This window comes from Homarus americanus, unplaced genomic scaffold (genome assembly GCF_018991925.1).
Source record: "Homarus americanus isolate GMGI-L3 unplaced genomic scaffold, GMGI_Hamer_2.0 scaffold29367, whole genome shotgun sequence".
NCBI lineage: Eukaryota > Metazoa > Arthropoda > Malacostraca > Decapoda > Nephropidae > Homarus > Homarus americanus.
Window position 1 is genome coordinate 1 of NW_024747696.1, and position 13,843 is coordinate 13,843.

General features: G+C 38.7%; 1 long non-coding RNA gene across 1 annotated transcript; it reads left to right on the top strand.

Annotated features, from left to right (window-relative positions):
- The first annotated feature begins 1,086 nt into the window (after positions 1–1,086).
- Positions 1,087–6,567, top strand: LOC121879834. Its single transcript, XR_006091438.1, has 2 exons — positions 1,087–1,449; positions 5,775–6,567. It is a non-coding gene; the product is annotated as an uncharacterized LOC121879834 (long non-coding RNA).
- Positions 6,568–13,843: the final 7,276 nt, after the last annotated feature.

A 13,843-nucleotide genomic window follows, 5' to 3' on the forward strand; every position in this document is an offset into this window, starting at 1 on the left:
TCGGAAAGGAGGAGCTTGGCTTTCTCGATACACTCGATGGCACCCCTAACATTACTATGGATAAGTGTTGTTCTTCTTGGGATGACGCACCACCTGCCTCTTCACTGACGTCGTCATCATCATCATCTACCATCTCCTCGTTAGTCACATCAGGTTCCATTATCACCTCCAGGATGTCGTCGTTGGTGGTCTCGGAGAAGCCTGGAACTGTAACAGTCTGCGCAGCTTCTCTGGCAAGGTCCACTGCTACTGCAACAATCTGAACCTCACCAGTCACAGATTGACTCCTCCTCTCACCTGGTATTCCATGTAACACATGTCTCCATGCGTGACGAATTGTAGCAATAGACAGCTGATCCCATGACTCCACCAAGAAGTCCACAGCTTTCTTGATGTTAAATACTCTCCAGAATTGTTTGAACAGTATTTTTTGCTGTGCCAACTGTTGATCCTCATCTTCTTCGCTCTTGCTATCGGTGGTGGTGTCACTCACTTTGCGCAACTCTTCCCTGGTGTTGGTGTAGTCGTTCAGGAGCTGGAATTTTTTCGTAGAGAATGCAGCTTTTACATTACAGATTAACTCTTAGTCCATGGGCTGTAATATAGACGGAGTGTTGGGAGGAAGGAAGACCACTTTTACGTTGGGGTGATGATCTAACAGTAGGGGCGAGTGTCCTGGTGCGTTGTCCAGCAGCAACACAATCTTGAATGGCACATTCTGTTGCTCACAGAATTTCTTTACATCGGGAACAAAATAGTCATCAAACCAGGTGAGGGACAGTGTAGAGAACATCCACGCCTTACGTGCGGTCAGCCAGTGGACATTTAGCTTGGTCATGTCCATGGTTTTGTAGGCGTGCGGCTTGCATGCTGTGTGGATCACCGATAACTTGAGCTTACTGGTACCGGAGGCATTGGTGGTAAACAGGACGGTGATGCGTTCCTTCTGCATCTTCCGGCCCCGAATCTTGCTGGCATTCTTTACAACGACGGACTTGGAAGGTAGCTTTTTCCAGAAAAGACCAGATTCGTCCATGTTAAACACCTGGTCGTCGGTGTATTGTCCTTCCTCCATAATCTCACGTAAAAACGGAGGAAATTCCCTAGCCGCAGCACGGTCAGCACTCGCTTCTTCACCACCAATGTTTATATTGGTGATCTTGTTCCGGATCTTAAACCTCTGTAACCACCCAGAGGAAGCATTAAAGGGTATATAAAAGGAACAGTGTGAGCAGTTTTTTTTCAACTTTTAATTGAATTAATTTATTATTTCCAGGGTATTCAAGGTACCAGCAAACCAACTCATTACCATATTCTGTGGGATGACAATGATATGACAATGGATGATATACAGATGCTAACCTACAGTTTATGCCATCTGTACTTTCGTTGTACAAGATCTGTCTCCCTTCCAAGCCCTGCGTACTATGCTCATTTGGCTGCTTTCAGGTAAATGTCTATGATTGTTTACATATATATATATCTCAGGAGAGTATTGAAATTTTCTTAGTTTTCAAGCCACTTATTGCTTAATACGGGGTGGAAGTAATCAAGGGTTAACACACACCGGACATTTATTTTCCTTTTTCTTGTGCCTTCCATTCATTCATGCAGACTGCTGCTTCCTGGATATCTATTCCTTTCATTTATATGTCCTTCACTCTATCTATCTGAATCATATAGTTTTTCCTTGACTCCAAGAGATCACCATAGTTGATCAATGCATGCAACTGGGGTAAGCATTACTAATATATTTTATGTTATTATTTTCTGTATAATGTATATCCATAATATAAATATATATAATGGAATGTGTGCTCATTTTTTACAGTAACATACATACAGTATGTATAGCCACCAGCTTATGCAAGTTAAAATCTCTAAATATTTACCCTAAGCACATTTTATTAAGATATTTTTTAGAATAATTTATAAATTACCACAGGCATGGGTGTACTGTGGAGGGACTGTTTCACCCCTCCTTTCCCTTCACCTTTGTTAATGAAGGGGTTTTTGTCAGATCATCTTAATTTAACATGCCAAAGTTCCCTGTTCAAAAGGATGATTTCACGGTGTCCTGCCATAATGAAAAATTTCTGTTTCACGTGGTGATAATTGGATGATACATATGTTAAGTACCATTTGTAAAGATATGGTAGAAACAGAAAGAAGGTTGTGTTGATCAACCAATTAAAAAAGAAAAGTTAACAGGTGATATGCTGATTAGTGGTGTTGAATGCATTAAAAAATCAGTACAGTAGTTCAGTCAGGGAAAGGTGTTCCTATACCCCCTGTGATAACCCCAGTCAAGATGTTACAGTCAAAAGCATAACTCGGGAATCTGAAGAAATCACAAGTGTGGGGGGGGGTGGTGTTATGGGGATTGAGGAGGGTAAGGGAGTTTGGGGGGGGGGGATGGGAGAGGGTTATTGGGTTACTTGTGGAGTTACAATGCAGTATTTATTAACTTTTTGATGGTCATGGAAGAGAATACTTGTTCTATATTTGAGAGGCGTTGTTGGTCAAGAATGTGTATTAAGTATACACATCCTGCAGTTTTGGGCTTCACTATTATGCAAAATAAATGGGAATTGTTTTATTGTTTTTTGAAACCGTCTTATTTTTTATGAGTGGTAGTGATATCGATAATGAAGCCACGTGTGATGAAAGTGATTTGACGCACAGACCTGGATTACATTTAGGGAAGTACTAGTAGTGAAAGTGAAGAAAATATGTAAGGGGATAAGGAAAATGAGGAACTATATGTGACTCAGTGTGAAGGTGATGATCAAGATTGGGTTCAAGGACCTTCTTGGCATCAGCATTAGGAGAAGTAGTGAGATTGGGCCAACTAAAAAAAAAGAAGCGGGAAGACACCATTGTCTCGCCGTTCTCTCTCTCTCTCTCTCCATGTAATCATGAGCGTCAACCAACCCTATGCTCCTCACCTGCCTCTGAAACCCCCCTTCTCAACACAGGCATAAGCATTTTATCTCGACGCTCTCCCTTACTCCGCTCACCCACACCTGGTTCATCTTATGACCCTACACCCACCCCCTGGGCCTGCCTCTCCTGCAGGGATGGATGACACAAACAGCGATGATGACCCAGATGACCCCCAGCCCACACGTTGCCACCCTGCCACTCATAAATAGAGTACTGGACCACTGACCTGGTACAGACTGCCACTTCAATATTTCACAAATTACTCTCAGTAAACAGTTTCACAAATATTTTACATTTGCTCCACGTCTATGATAATCTAGAGGGGTACAGTGACTCGACGAAGAAAATCCGCTATGTTTGACAACCTACATGAGAAATTCAGGACCCTCTTCTATCTATACTACCAGAATATTTGTATTCGTAGAAGTATAGTGCTGTGTCGAGGCAGTATCAGTTTCCACCCAAGCGACACCATTTTGGCCTGAAGTTGTTTGTGATGTGTGATTGCAAGATGAGCTACATCCAAGATATTATGTACATGAGGGCACTACTGATACAACACTTGATCCTATCACTGGCCATTCTGGGGGGACAGGGTAGTGTTTTTCCAGTACAGGTACTTACATGACAACAAAGACCAGGGCTTGTGGGACATGCAGAGCCAAGCGTATTGCTATGCCATACCTCCCCAACAAAAAAGAAAGGAGTGATGGCCAAGTCATCCTTAGGAAAGCACAGTAATGCCTTTCAATATAATGGTGTAATAAGAAGGGTGTTAATTTGATGTCTACTGTCCACCTTTGTGCTGAGCCATAACATACACAAGGCAACAAAACAATACGAGATGAAACCTGAGTGTTCTTTTTTATAATATAACCATGAGACTTGGAGATAAATCAGATGCAATGATCTCTAGTGTAAAAAGTGCCTGGAAAACAACGAAATGGTATAAGAAAATGTTTTTCCATCTCCTGGACATGTTATTATTAAAATGCACACATACTATACCAACAAGTGAAGGGAAAGAAATTCACTGACCACACCATTCACATCCTCAAGCAACTTCTGGCTGTCTACCACCAACTGTGTGAGCCACAGTCCATCCACTCCCAGAAACACATCAAAGCCTTAATGCCTCCCAGTTTGCTCAAATCCCGGACTGTATCCTTCCTACAGCATCAATGAGACACCCAACGAGAAAATGCCATGGCTATGTATGCACATTCAACAAAGCAACCTCAGGTGTACAAGGAAACATTTTACATGTGTTTGATGTGCGGCCACCACCATGTGTCTTACCGTGTTTTAAAGTGTATCACACTTGAAATGTGAAATTCAAATAGTGTTCAAGTATAGAAATAAGTGCCCAAGTATGTGGAAAAATGATGCATGTTGTGAAGAATAGCGAGGGTGCACCATTTGAAAACATTGTGCTTCCCCATCTGGAGTACTCAAACCCTGTCTGGTCCCCGAGATATGCTAGGAACTGTCAGTTGGTTGAAAATGTTCAAAGGAGGGCCACCAGACTGGTGCCTGCACTTCGGCACCTCAGCTACCCTGAGAGATTGGAGCGCCTGAACTTGCCTAGCTTATACTACAGATGGGCAAGGGGAGACCTAATTGAAGTGTACAAGCATCTCAAGGGACACTACTCAGTCGAGTGTCCTTACTTGGAGCTGGCGGACACTCGCCCCACAAGGGGTCACAGCTCAAGATTGAAGAAGCCGCAGGTCCAGAAAACTGTGAGGGCAAACTTTTTCGGCGTGAGAGTTGTGAACTCTTGGAACAATCTACCAGAAAGTGTTGTGTCAGCACCGAGTGTGAGCTCTTTCAAGACCAGACTTGACCAACACTGGAGTGGGTTCAGGTACATTCAGGAGCTGGTGCATGCCCAGTACTTGCCAACAGTGTGAAACAAAGGGGTGACCGATCGCCCAAGCGACTAACGAGCCGATCATTTGGTGAAGAGGATAAAAGAAAAAGAAAAGTAACAGACGTGACTGATCGCCCAAGCGGCTAACGAGCCAATCAGTGGTGAAGAGGATAAACGTAAAAAGTAAAATCACAGCACAACCACCAAGAAACCATGAGATACATTAGATTGATAGATATTTTGAATATAATATGACTAATGTTGTATCGGTTTGAATTATATATGTGACGTTGTACTGTATTCACTAGAATACTTACCAAAACCATGCTCATGTCTGCAGATGAATACAACAGCTGACTCTAACCTCGACTTTTTCTTCCTTCAGTTAAAGATAATTAGTTTATATGAATAAAGAATAAGATGCTAAAATAAAGGTACCTATGGTACTTATTTCCCTATCTACCTACTTAATTATTTATCTACCTACTACTTAATTATTTATCTACCTACTACTTAATTATTTATCTACCTTCTACCTAGCTTTCATACCTACCCAACTACTTACTTACCTACCTACCTACATATCTGCTTACTTACCTATATACTGACCTCACAACCTACTTACCGGTATCTTCTTATTTCCTATCTCTATTCACTTACCTGCAGATTTACTTCCCTAACCACCTACTCACTTATATATCCCGAACTATCTGTTTACTCATCTAGCTACCTACCGTCTTTCCAATCTGCTTACAACACCTTCTTTACCCATCTACACACTTACCCAACTACCTACCTGTCACTACTTACTATAACAATCACTACTTAATCCTACTTACTATGTCTGTTGCTTGTTATTTAATTCTTCCATACATCAGGTTTCCTTTGCAGTAAATACATATAATGTATACAGTTGCAGTAATTTTAGTGTTAATATACTCTCTCTTATTACCAGGGCAAAAGTACACATCTCAGAATTGTCTGAAAGGGATGGAGATGGTATGACTCAGGAAGAAATTAAGTGTGTTGCTACAGTTGAACAGAAAAATGCACTCTCAAGCAAGTTATATTATGTGTAGTAAATCAAATGGTGTGTACTAGAATTTATTTTCCATGTAGACTGGCATATAAGAGGTTTCTGAATTGTTGGGAGGATTTATTTTTAGGTGACTGTTCCTATAATTAATCTTTCATGTGGTGCATCTATGCATATACAAGATAGGAATTATATCTTGCTGTCTTTAGGAAGATAAATGTTGTACTCGGTGAAAAGGTGTACCTGTAGTATAAGGTACAAAATGCATCTGAGGATACAGGTTCTTTTGTGCAGTAATCACAAAAATAGTTGTCTGTATTAAATCTTAGAATTGTGTAATTGCAGTTGAAAGGGTTTCATTTTTTTTATACCATGCCAAGAGGATAGTTGTCTTAGGAATACTGTACTGCATAGTATATTTCTTATTTGGAGTTAAGCTTACTGTAGATTTAGAGGAAAATGTATTGGTTCTTTTGCATGTTGACAATTTAAGTTTCATGTTATATTTAGTGAGTGGACAAAGCTTTATGTAACTATGCTGATGTTCATAATATTTCAGAAGATTTAAGAGAAATTTAAAAAAATGCACTGGAGACCATTTTTGTGTCAGTTTATAGCAGGATTGCATTTAAATGCCAGTTTACTATGGTTTTTCTTTTAATATTTATTGGGAAGATATGGAAATATGATAAATAACAATGTTTCTAAAAATCATAATTTTTACTTATTCCTCTTATTTACAAATGTTTTGTACAGAACCAGAATTAAGGTATTCACTTAATTGAAAACTCTTTTAAAAATAATATAAATGCTTTGCTGTTCTGATTTATTGGTGCTAAGTTAGGAAATGCTTGCTGTGCTCTGGCAATACAGTATTACCCCGCTTAACGCGCTTTCACTTAACGCGTTTTCGCATATACGCGGTGCCTTGCCAAAGCTGAATTTTCACTTAACGCGGCATTTTTCATCATATACGCTTTCATCATATACGCGGTGAGTGTCCGGCTCGAGAGCTATTTTTAGATTCGCACCACCCCCCACCCGCCACCCTGCCTGACTGCCTGTTTTAGCTCATAAAATTCATACAAATTACCCAGCCAGAATATAATTTACATTGCTGGAATTCTTATAATTTGGTGATCATTTTGAATATAAACAACATATATTTTGCATTAAACATACAATTTTTAGATAAAAATTGTTCTCTAGGTAATTATGTTATCTTTTGTCCAAAATATATGACATTTATATTCAAAATATTCCTGGTCTTACAAGGAATCCAGCAATGTCAATTATATTATCCTAACTTTAGTTTGAGGTATTATTTATTAAAATTTAGTGGTTATCCCACACATCTCCTTGGGACGGTTGGTGGGGGGTGGGGGGTGGGGGGGAGGGAGGGACCGACCGACCGACCATCTGTTACCCAGTGAAGAATTATTTTTTTTTTTATTAACTGAAGATATTTGTTTTAGCTCATAAAATTCATACAAATTACCCGGTCAGAATATAATTTACATTGCTGGAATTCTTATAATTTGGTGATCATTTTGAATATAAACAACATATATTTTGCATTAAACATACAATTTTTAGATAAAAATTGTTCTCTAGGTAATTATGTTATCTTTTGTCCAAAATATATGACATTTATATTCAAAATATTCCTGGTCTTACAAGGAATCCAGCAATGTCAATTATATTATCCTAACTTTAATCTGAGGTATTATTTAATACTAAATGTTAAAAACTCTTGAATGGAGGATTGGTGGGGGGTGGGGGGAGGGTTGGGACTGACCACGCGGTTGGAAGAGGGGGGGAAGGCAAGGTGGGGTACTTTGATTGACAGATAGTGTCGAAGAATATTTTTTTTTTTTATTAACTGAAGATATTTGTTTTAGCTCATAAAATTCATACAAATTACCCGGCCAGAATATAATTTACATTGCTGGAATTCTTATAATTTGGTGATCATTTTGAATATAAACAACATATATTTTGCATTAAACATACAATTTTTAGATAAAAATTGTTCTCTAGGTAATTATGTTATCTTTTGTCCAAAATATATGACATTTATATTCAAAATATTCCTGGTCTTACAAGGAATCCAGCAATGTCAATTATATTATCCTAACTTTAGTCTGAGGTATTATTTAATACTAATGTTAAAAACTCTTGAATGGAGGATTGTGGGGGGTGGGGGAGGGTTGGGACTGACCACGCGGTTGGAAGAGGGGGGAAGGCAAGGTGGGTACTTTGATTGACAGATAGTGTCGAAGAATATTTTTTTTTTTATTAACTGAAGATATTTGTTTTAGCTCATAAAATTCATACAAATTACCCGGTCAGAATATAATTTACATTGCTGGAATTCTTATAATTTGGTGATCATTTTGAATATAAACAACATATATTTTGCATTAAACATACAATTTTAGATAAAAATTGTTCTCTAGGTAATTATGTTATCTTTTGTCCAAAATATATGACATTTATATTCAAAATATTCCTGGTCTTACAAGGAATCCAGCAATGTCAATTATATTATCCTAACTTTAATCTGAGGTATTATTTAATACTAAATGTTAAAAACTCTTGAATGGAGGATTGGTGGGGGGTGGGGGGAGGGTTGGGACTGACCACGCGGTTGGAAGAGGGGGGGAAGGCAAGGTGGGGTACTTTGATTGACAGATAGTGTCGAAGAATATTTTTTTTTTTTTATTAACTGAAGATATTTGTTTTAGCTCATAAAATTCATACAAATTACCCGGTCAGAATATAATTTCCATTGCTGGAATTCTTATAATTTGGTGATCATTTTGAATATAAACAACATATATTTTGCATTAAACATACAATTTTTAGATAAAAATTGTTCTCTAGGTAATTATGTTATCTTTTGTCCAAAATATATGACATTTATATTCAAAATATTCCTGGTCTTACAAGGAATCCAGCAATGTCAATTATATTATCCTAACTTTAGTTTGAGGAATTATTTATTACTATACCTGGTTTTCCCCAAAAAATTTCTCAGAGGGAAGAGCCAGTGAGTGTAGTGTGAGAAGAGGGGGAGGGAGTTGAGTCCATTATTTGAATGGACATTAACTTGGCGACTGTATTTCTCTATTTCTCTTAAGTATTAATTGTGTGCATGTACCATCATAAAATTAAGATGTTATTTTTACTACAACATAGTTATTTGTCGTCAAAAAGTGGAGTTTGGGGGTCGGGCTGGGTTCTATTGGAATTAATCCCATATGTTCTGTTATTCACTTAACGCGGTTTTCACTTAACGCGGGACCCTCTGGGTTCAATTGACCGCGTTAAGTGGGGTACAACTGTATCTCCTTAAACTTACAGGAAAAGACATATGTGCTTTGAGATTCAAAATTCTGCATTTTCCACCTTATAAAACAAATTTTTTCCCTAGAAATGTCTCCAAAACTCACCCTGTATCTTTCACGTCAAAGGATAACCCTATGGGGATGAGGATCCCCACTAAAACCGAGACCATAATACAGTGACCCTCGTTAACGAACACCTCGGTTAACGTAATTTCGATTAACGAACTGCCTTCCATAAGGATCTTCAATTCGGTTAACGAAAAAAAATTCGCTTAACGAACTTCTTACGAACCGACCTCAACATGTTTTCGCTTGCACTGACAGGGCAACCAGCTTTAGTATCAGTCCGCCAATACATTAATCGGTTCTAGGGCTTAAATTCCTTACTATTTTTGTAAATATCAAGAAGTTTATACTATTCAATAATTTTAAAAGTTTAATATTCAATTTTTTAGTCATTTTAACAATTATTGAACAAAATTGAAGGTAAAGTGACTAGTTTAATGCGCGGCATCCAGCCTCTTTACACAGCAAACAGGCGTCAGTCTCTCTCTGTTTTCACTGGAGGTAACATCTTGCTTGAGACTCTCTTCAACTAAACGCTTTTTTTCTGTGTTTCCAAGCAAATTATTGGTCATTTTGAAATATATTTTATATATTGACAATATATAATGCAGTGCAGCGTTGATTTAAAGAAAATAATCTTGAATTAAACCAGAGAGCTAAAATTTTATGGGTGAAATGGCACCATGGGGTGACTTCTCTTCCACCCCAATGCCTTCTCTTCTTCCTTCTCCTCCACCCCCATTCTAAATCCCATCATCATCATCATCATCCAGGAGCCTTCTACATACACACCTCAAAGTAAGTGAACTTTTCTACCATTTTTGTTGAATTTAGGAAATTTTCGGTGAGCTGGAACCAATTACCCAAAAACCCATTGAAACAATGGTTTCGGTTATTAACGTTGGTTAACGAACGACCTTCTGGAACGGATTGAGTTCGTTAACCGAGGGGCCACTGTATTTAAGGACCCTAGCCCAAGTTAACCAGCTACCTAATTAAACATACCTATGTGAGAGAACTTATATCTTGCCTGAATAATAAAGTAAATTGGGTGGAGGAATAGCACTACTATTTAGGTTTTTCTAAGAATAAAGTAAAGAAAGATGCCACTCTTGGCACATGCACTGCTACCATCTTTGTTCACATCAGGTTGCTTGGTGTAGTCTGTTGTTTTATAGGCAATAATAACATTAATGTATAATTATAGTCCATGCTCACTAATAAGAAAGACCAGCAGCAAATGTACTATTTTTGCATTAATAATATTAATACATTTGTACCTTGCTAATTTGACAACTTCAGATCTCTACCCTATTTGAACTATCTCTTGGATACAAATTAACTGAAGTGTGGCCAAAATTCTTTGTGCCTTGCATAATTCATGTGCTGTTACAGTCGGTATTAATGAAAAAAAAAATTCGTAACATTATATTGAAATGGTTCATATGGAGTGATACTAACACTAAGGGTATTTATGTATACAGTACAACCAGTTTTTATGTCTCTGTTGGCTCATGACTTCATGGAAAATTACAGGCTGTTTTGTGTGAGCCTAAAGGTGCATCCACACGTGTGTACAATTTGTCGCTAACATGTGATCAAAATGAGGCACAGGGTTCCAACTGGTAGGGTGCGGCTGCGTGCATTAGATCCGTGTTTCTTCTTGTTGATCACATGTTGGCAACCAAATGTATGCACGTGTGAACACACCTTTAATAAAACATTATTTTTTCACATAACATACAAGTATGGCATGTAACACTAATATATTTATGTACTGTATATAGAACTACAACCAGCTGTTGCTTTTATTGTAGGGCTGGATAATACTAATGCCTAAATATTTAGGCTTGTTGCTAGGCTGCTTGCTTCATGGAAAAGTACCATATTGTATTGTGCTGTGGCAGAAATATATACAGGTGCTCCCCGACTTACAACGGGGTTAGGGACCCAAATCCAGGTCGTAAGTCCGATTGGTCTTAAGTCCGACATAGATAAAAAAAAAAAAAAATCTACAATGAAATACAGTACAGTAAAAGTAATAAATAATGAGGACTGGCTACAGTACAGTAAAAGTAATAAATAATGAGGAATGGATACAGCGTGACTGAGCACTTACCTTTAATGTAGTCAGCTGAATGCACACGGGGCCCCCATAATTTTCTATTTACAGGATACATGGAGACTATATTAATTGGATGAAGCAGAGGAGGAGACAGGGCTGGGTGGGTCATCAATGTCGCTTTCTTCAGACAGGTTTATGTACTGTGGAAACTTGCTGGTGAAGGTATTGGATCATCTTGAGGGAGTGAAGAGGCAGCACTGGTGGGACGTGAGGAGACAGCACTGGGGGACTTCTTAAAATAGATGTCCAATTTAGACTGCACAGTTTGTTTTTTCTTTTCATTATAAATTTCTCTGTAGCAAGCAAGTACATCTTGGATCATTCTGTCAACTTTGGCATAACGCTCATAATTTTGATCCATGCCATCAAACATTTGCATTCCTTTATTAATTGTAGCAAATACCTCTGCTATTTGTTTCACTGAAAACTTTTTGGGGGGTGCAGGTTCTTCTACATTTTGTCTCTCTTCTTCCTCTGCAATTTTCTGTGCATCTAGTTCAATAACATCCTCGTTACTGAGCGCCTTCTGCTACACTTTCAACCAACTGTTCAACATCTTTATTATCAATTTCTAACTCCAGCTGTTTACCTAACTCCACTATCTTGTTACTAATATCCGAAATAACTTAATTTTCATTAAATCCTTTGAAACTGTTCACATATCTTTTCAGGATTTTCTTCCATATTCCATTCATGCAATGTTTTGTAACCTGATTCCATGCTGCACTAATGTTCTTTTCCATGACAAAACATTGTACTCTTTCCAAAACTCTCTGAGCGTTTTCTCACCTTCAGTAGCAGCAACAGCCTGAGCGAAGGTCGTGCGTAAATAATACGCTTTAAAGGCAGCAATAGCACCTTGATCCATGGGTTGGATGATAGAGGTAGTGTTAGGTGGAATGTAGACTACCTGAACATCAGGGTGCATGTCGTCCAGGTGTGGTGGGTGTCCCGGAGCATTATCCAAAATCAGCAAAATCTTGAATGGAATCCGTTGTTGCAGACAATACTCCTTGGCTCGTGGAATGAAACAAGTCATGAACCAATCCTCAAACAGTGCTAAGGTCATACAAGCTTTCTTATTACTGCGATAAAACACTGGCAGTGTGTGCTTGCTGACATGTTTAAAAGCCCTGGGGTTCTCTGAATGATAGATCATGAAGGGTTTTAGCTTGAAACCAGCAACATTCCCCCCAACAGAAGTGTAATTCTGTCCTTGAATGCCTTGAATCCTAGCATTGTTTTTGCCTCTTTGTGGATGTATGTCCACTCAGGCATGCGCTTCCACAATAATCCAGTCTCATCCACATTGAATAATTGCTCAGGCAAATAATTCCCTTCCACAATCACTTCATCTAACTCCTCCTTAAAAGCTTCGGCAGCACCAACATCGGCACTAGCTGCCTCTCCACTCACCTTAACATTGTGTAGACTGTAGCATTTTTAAATCTATCAAACCACCCATGACTTCCTATAAAGGTTTGCTCACATTCATCTCCTGCCTGCTCCTTCAGGCTTTGGAACAGGCATCTTGCTTTAGCCTGTATGGTTAGAAGGCTTAAGGGTACACGCTTCTGTATCTGGTCTTCTATCCATATCACCAATAATTTTTCCATATCGTGAATAGGACCTTGTCTTTTCTTTGAAATTATAGTTCCCTTTATAGGTGTTGTTCCTTTCACTACATCACGAGTACGTTCCTTGTCCTTCAGAATAGTGGATATGGTTGAGTGTGAGAAACCTAGGTCACGTGAGATTGTTGCTACAGTTTTTCCATTCTCATGCTGCGTTATTATCTTCATTTTCATGTCAAAAGTAATTGCCTGTCTCCTTTTCTTTGGAGCACCACCAGCACTTTCACTTTTAAACTTTCCAGTCATTATAAAGTCAATTAAATACGATAATAACGAAAGTTCACAGCGCAATCAGTATAGGATACGATAGCCAAACACCAAGTAAGCGCTCCACTGAGTGAGTGTACCCACGCGGCGACCCGAGCCGCGCTCTCGCCCTGGACAGAAACGTTTCAGTATAGAAAATGCGCGCGTCATTTGAAAATATTTTTGGTCACGACTGCCGCGGTCGTATGTCCCGACGGTCGTAAGGTCAGAGCAGGTCGTAAGTACAGTATTACCCCGCCTAACGCGGTTTCACTTAACGCGTTTTATCATATACGCGGTGCCTCGCCAGAGCTGAACTTTCACTTAACACGGATTTTTTCCACATATACGCGGTGAGTGTCCGGCTCCAGACGCTATTTTTAGATTTGCCCCACCCTGCCTGACTGCCTGTTTTAGCTCATAAAATTCATACAAATTACCCGGCCAGAATATAATTTACATTGCTGGAATTCTTATAATTTGGTGATCATTTTGAATATAAACATCATATTTTTGCATTAGACATACAAATTTTAGATAAAAATTTTTCTCAAATTAACTATGTTA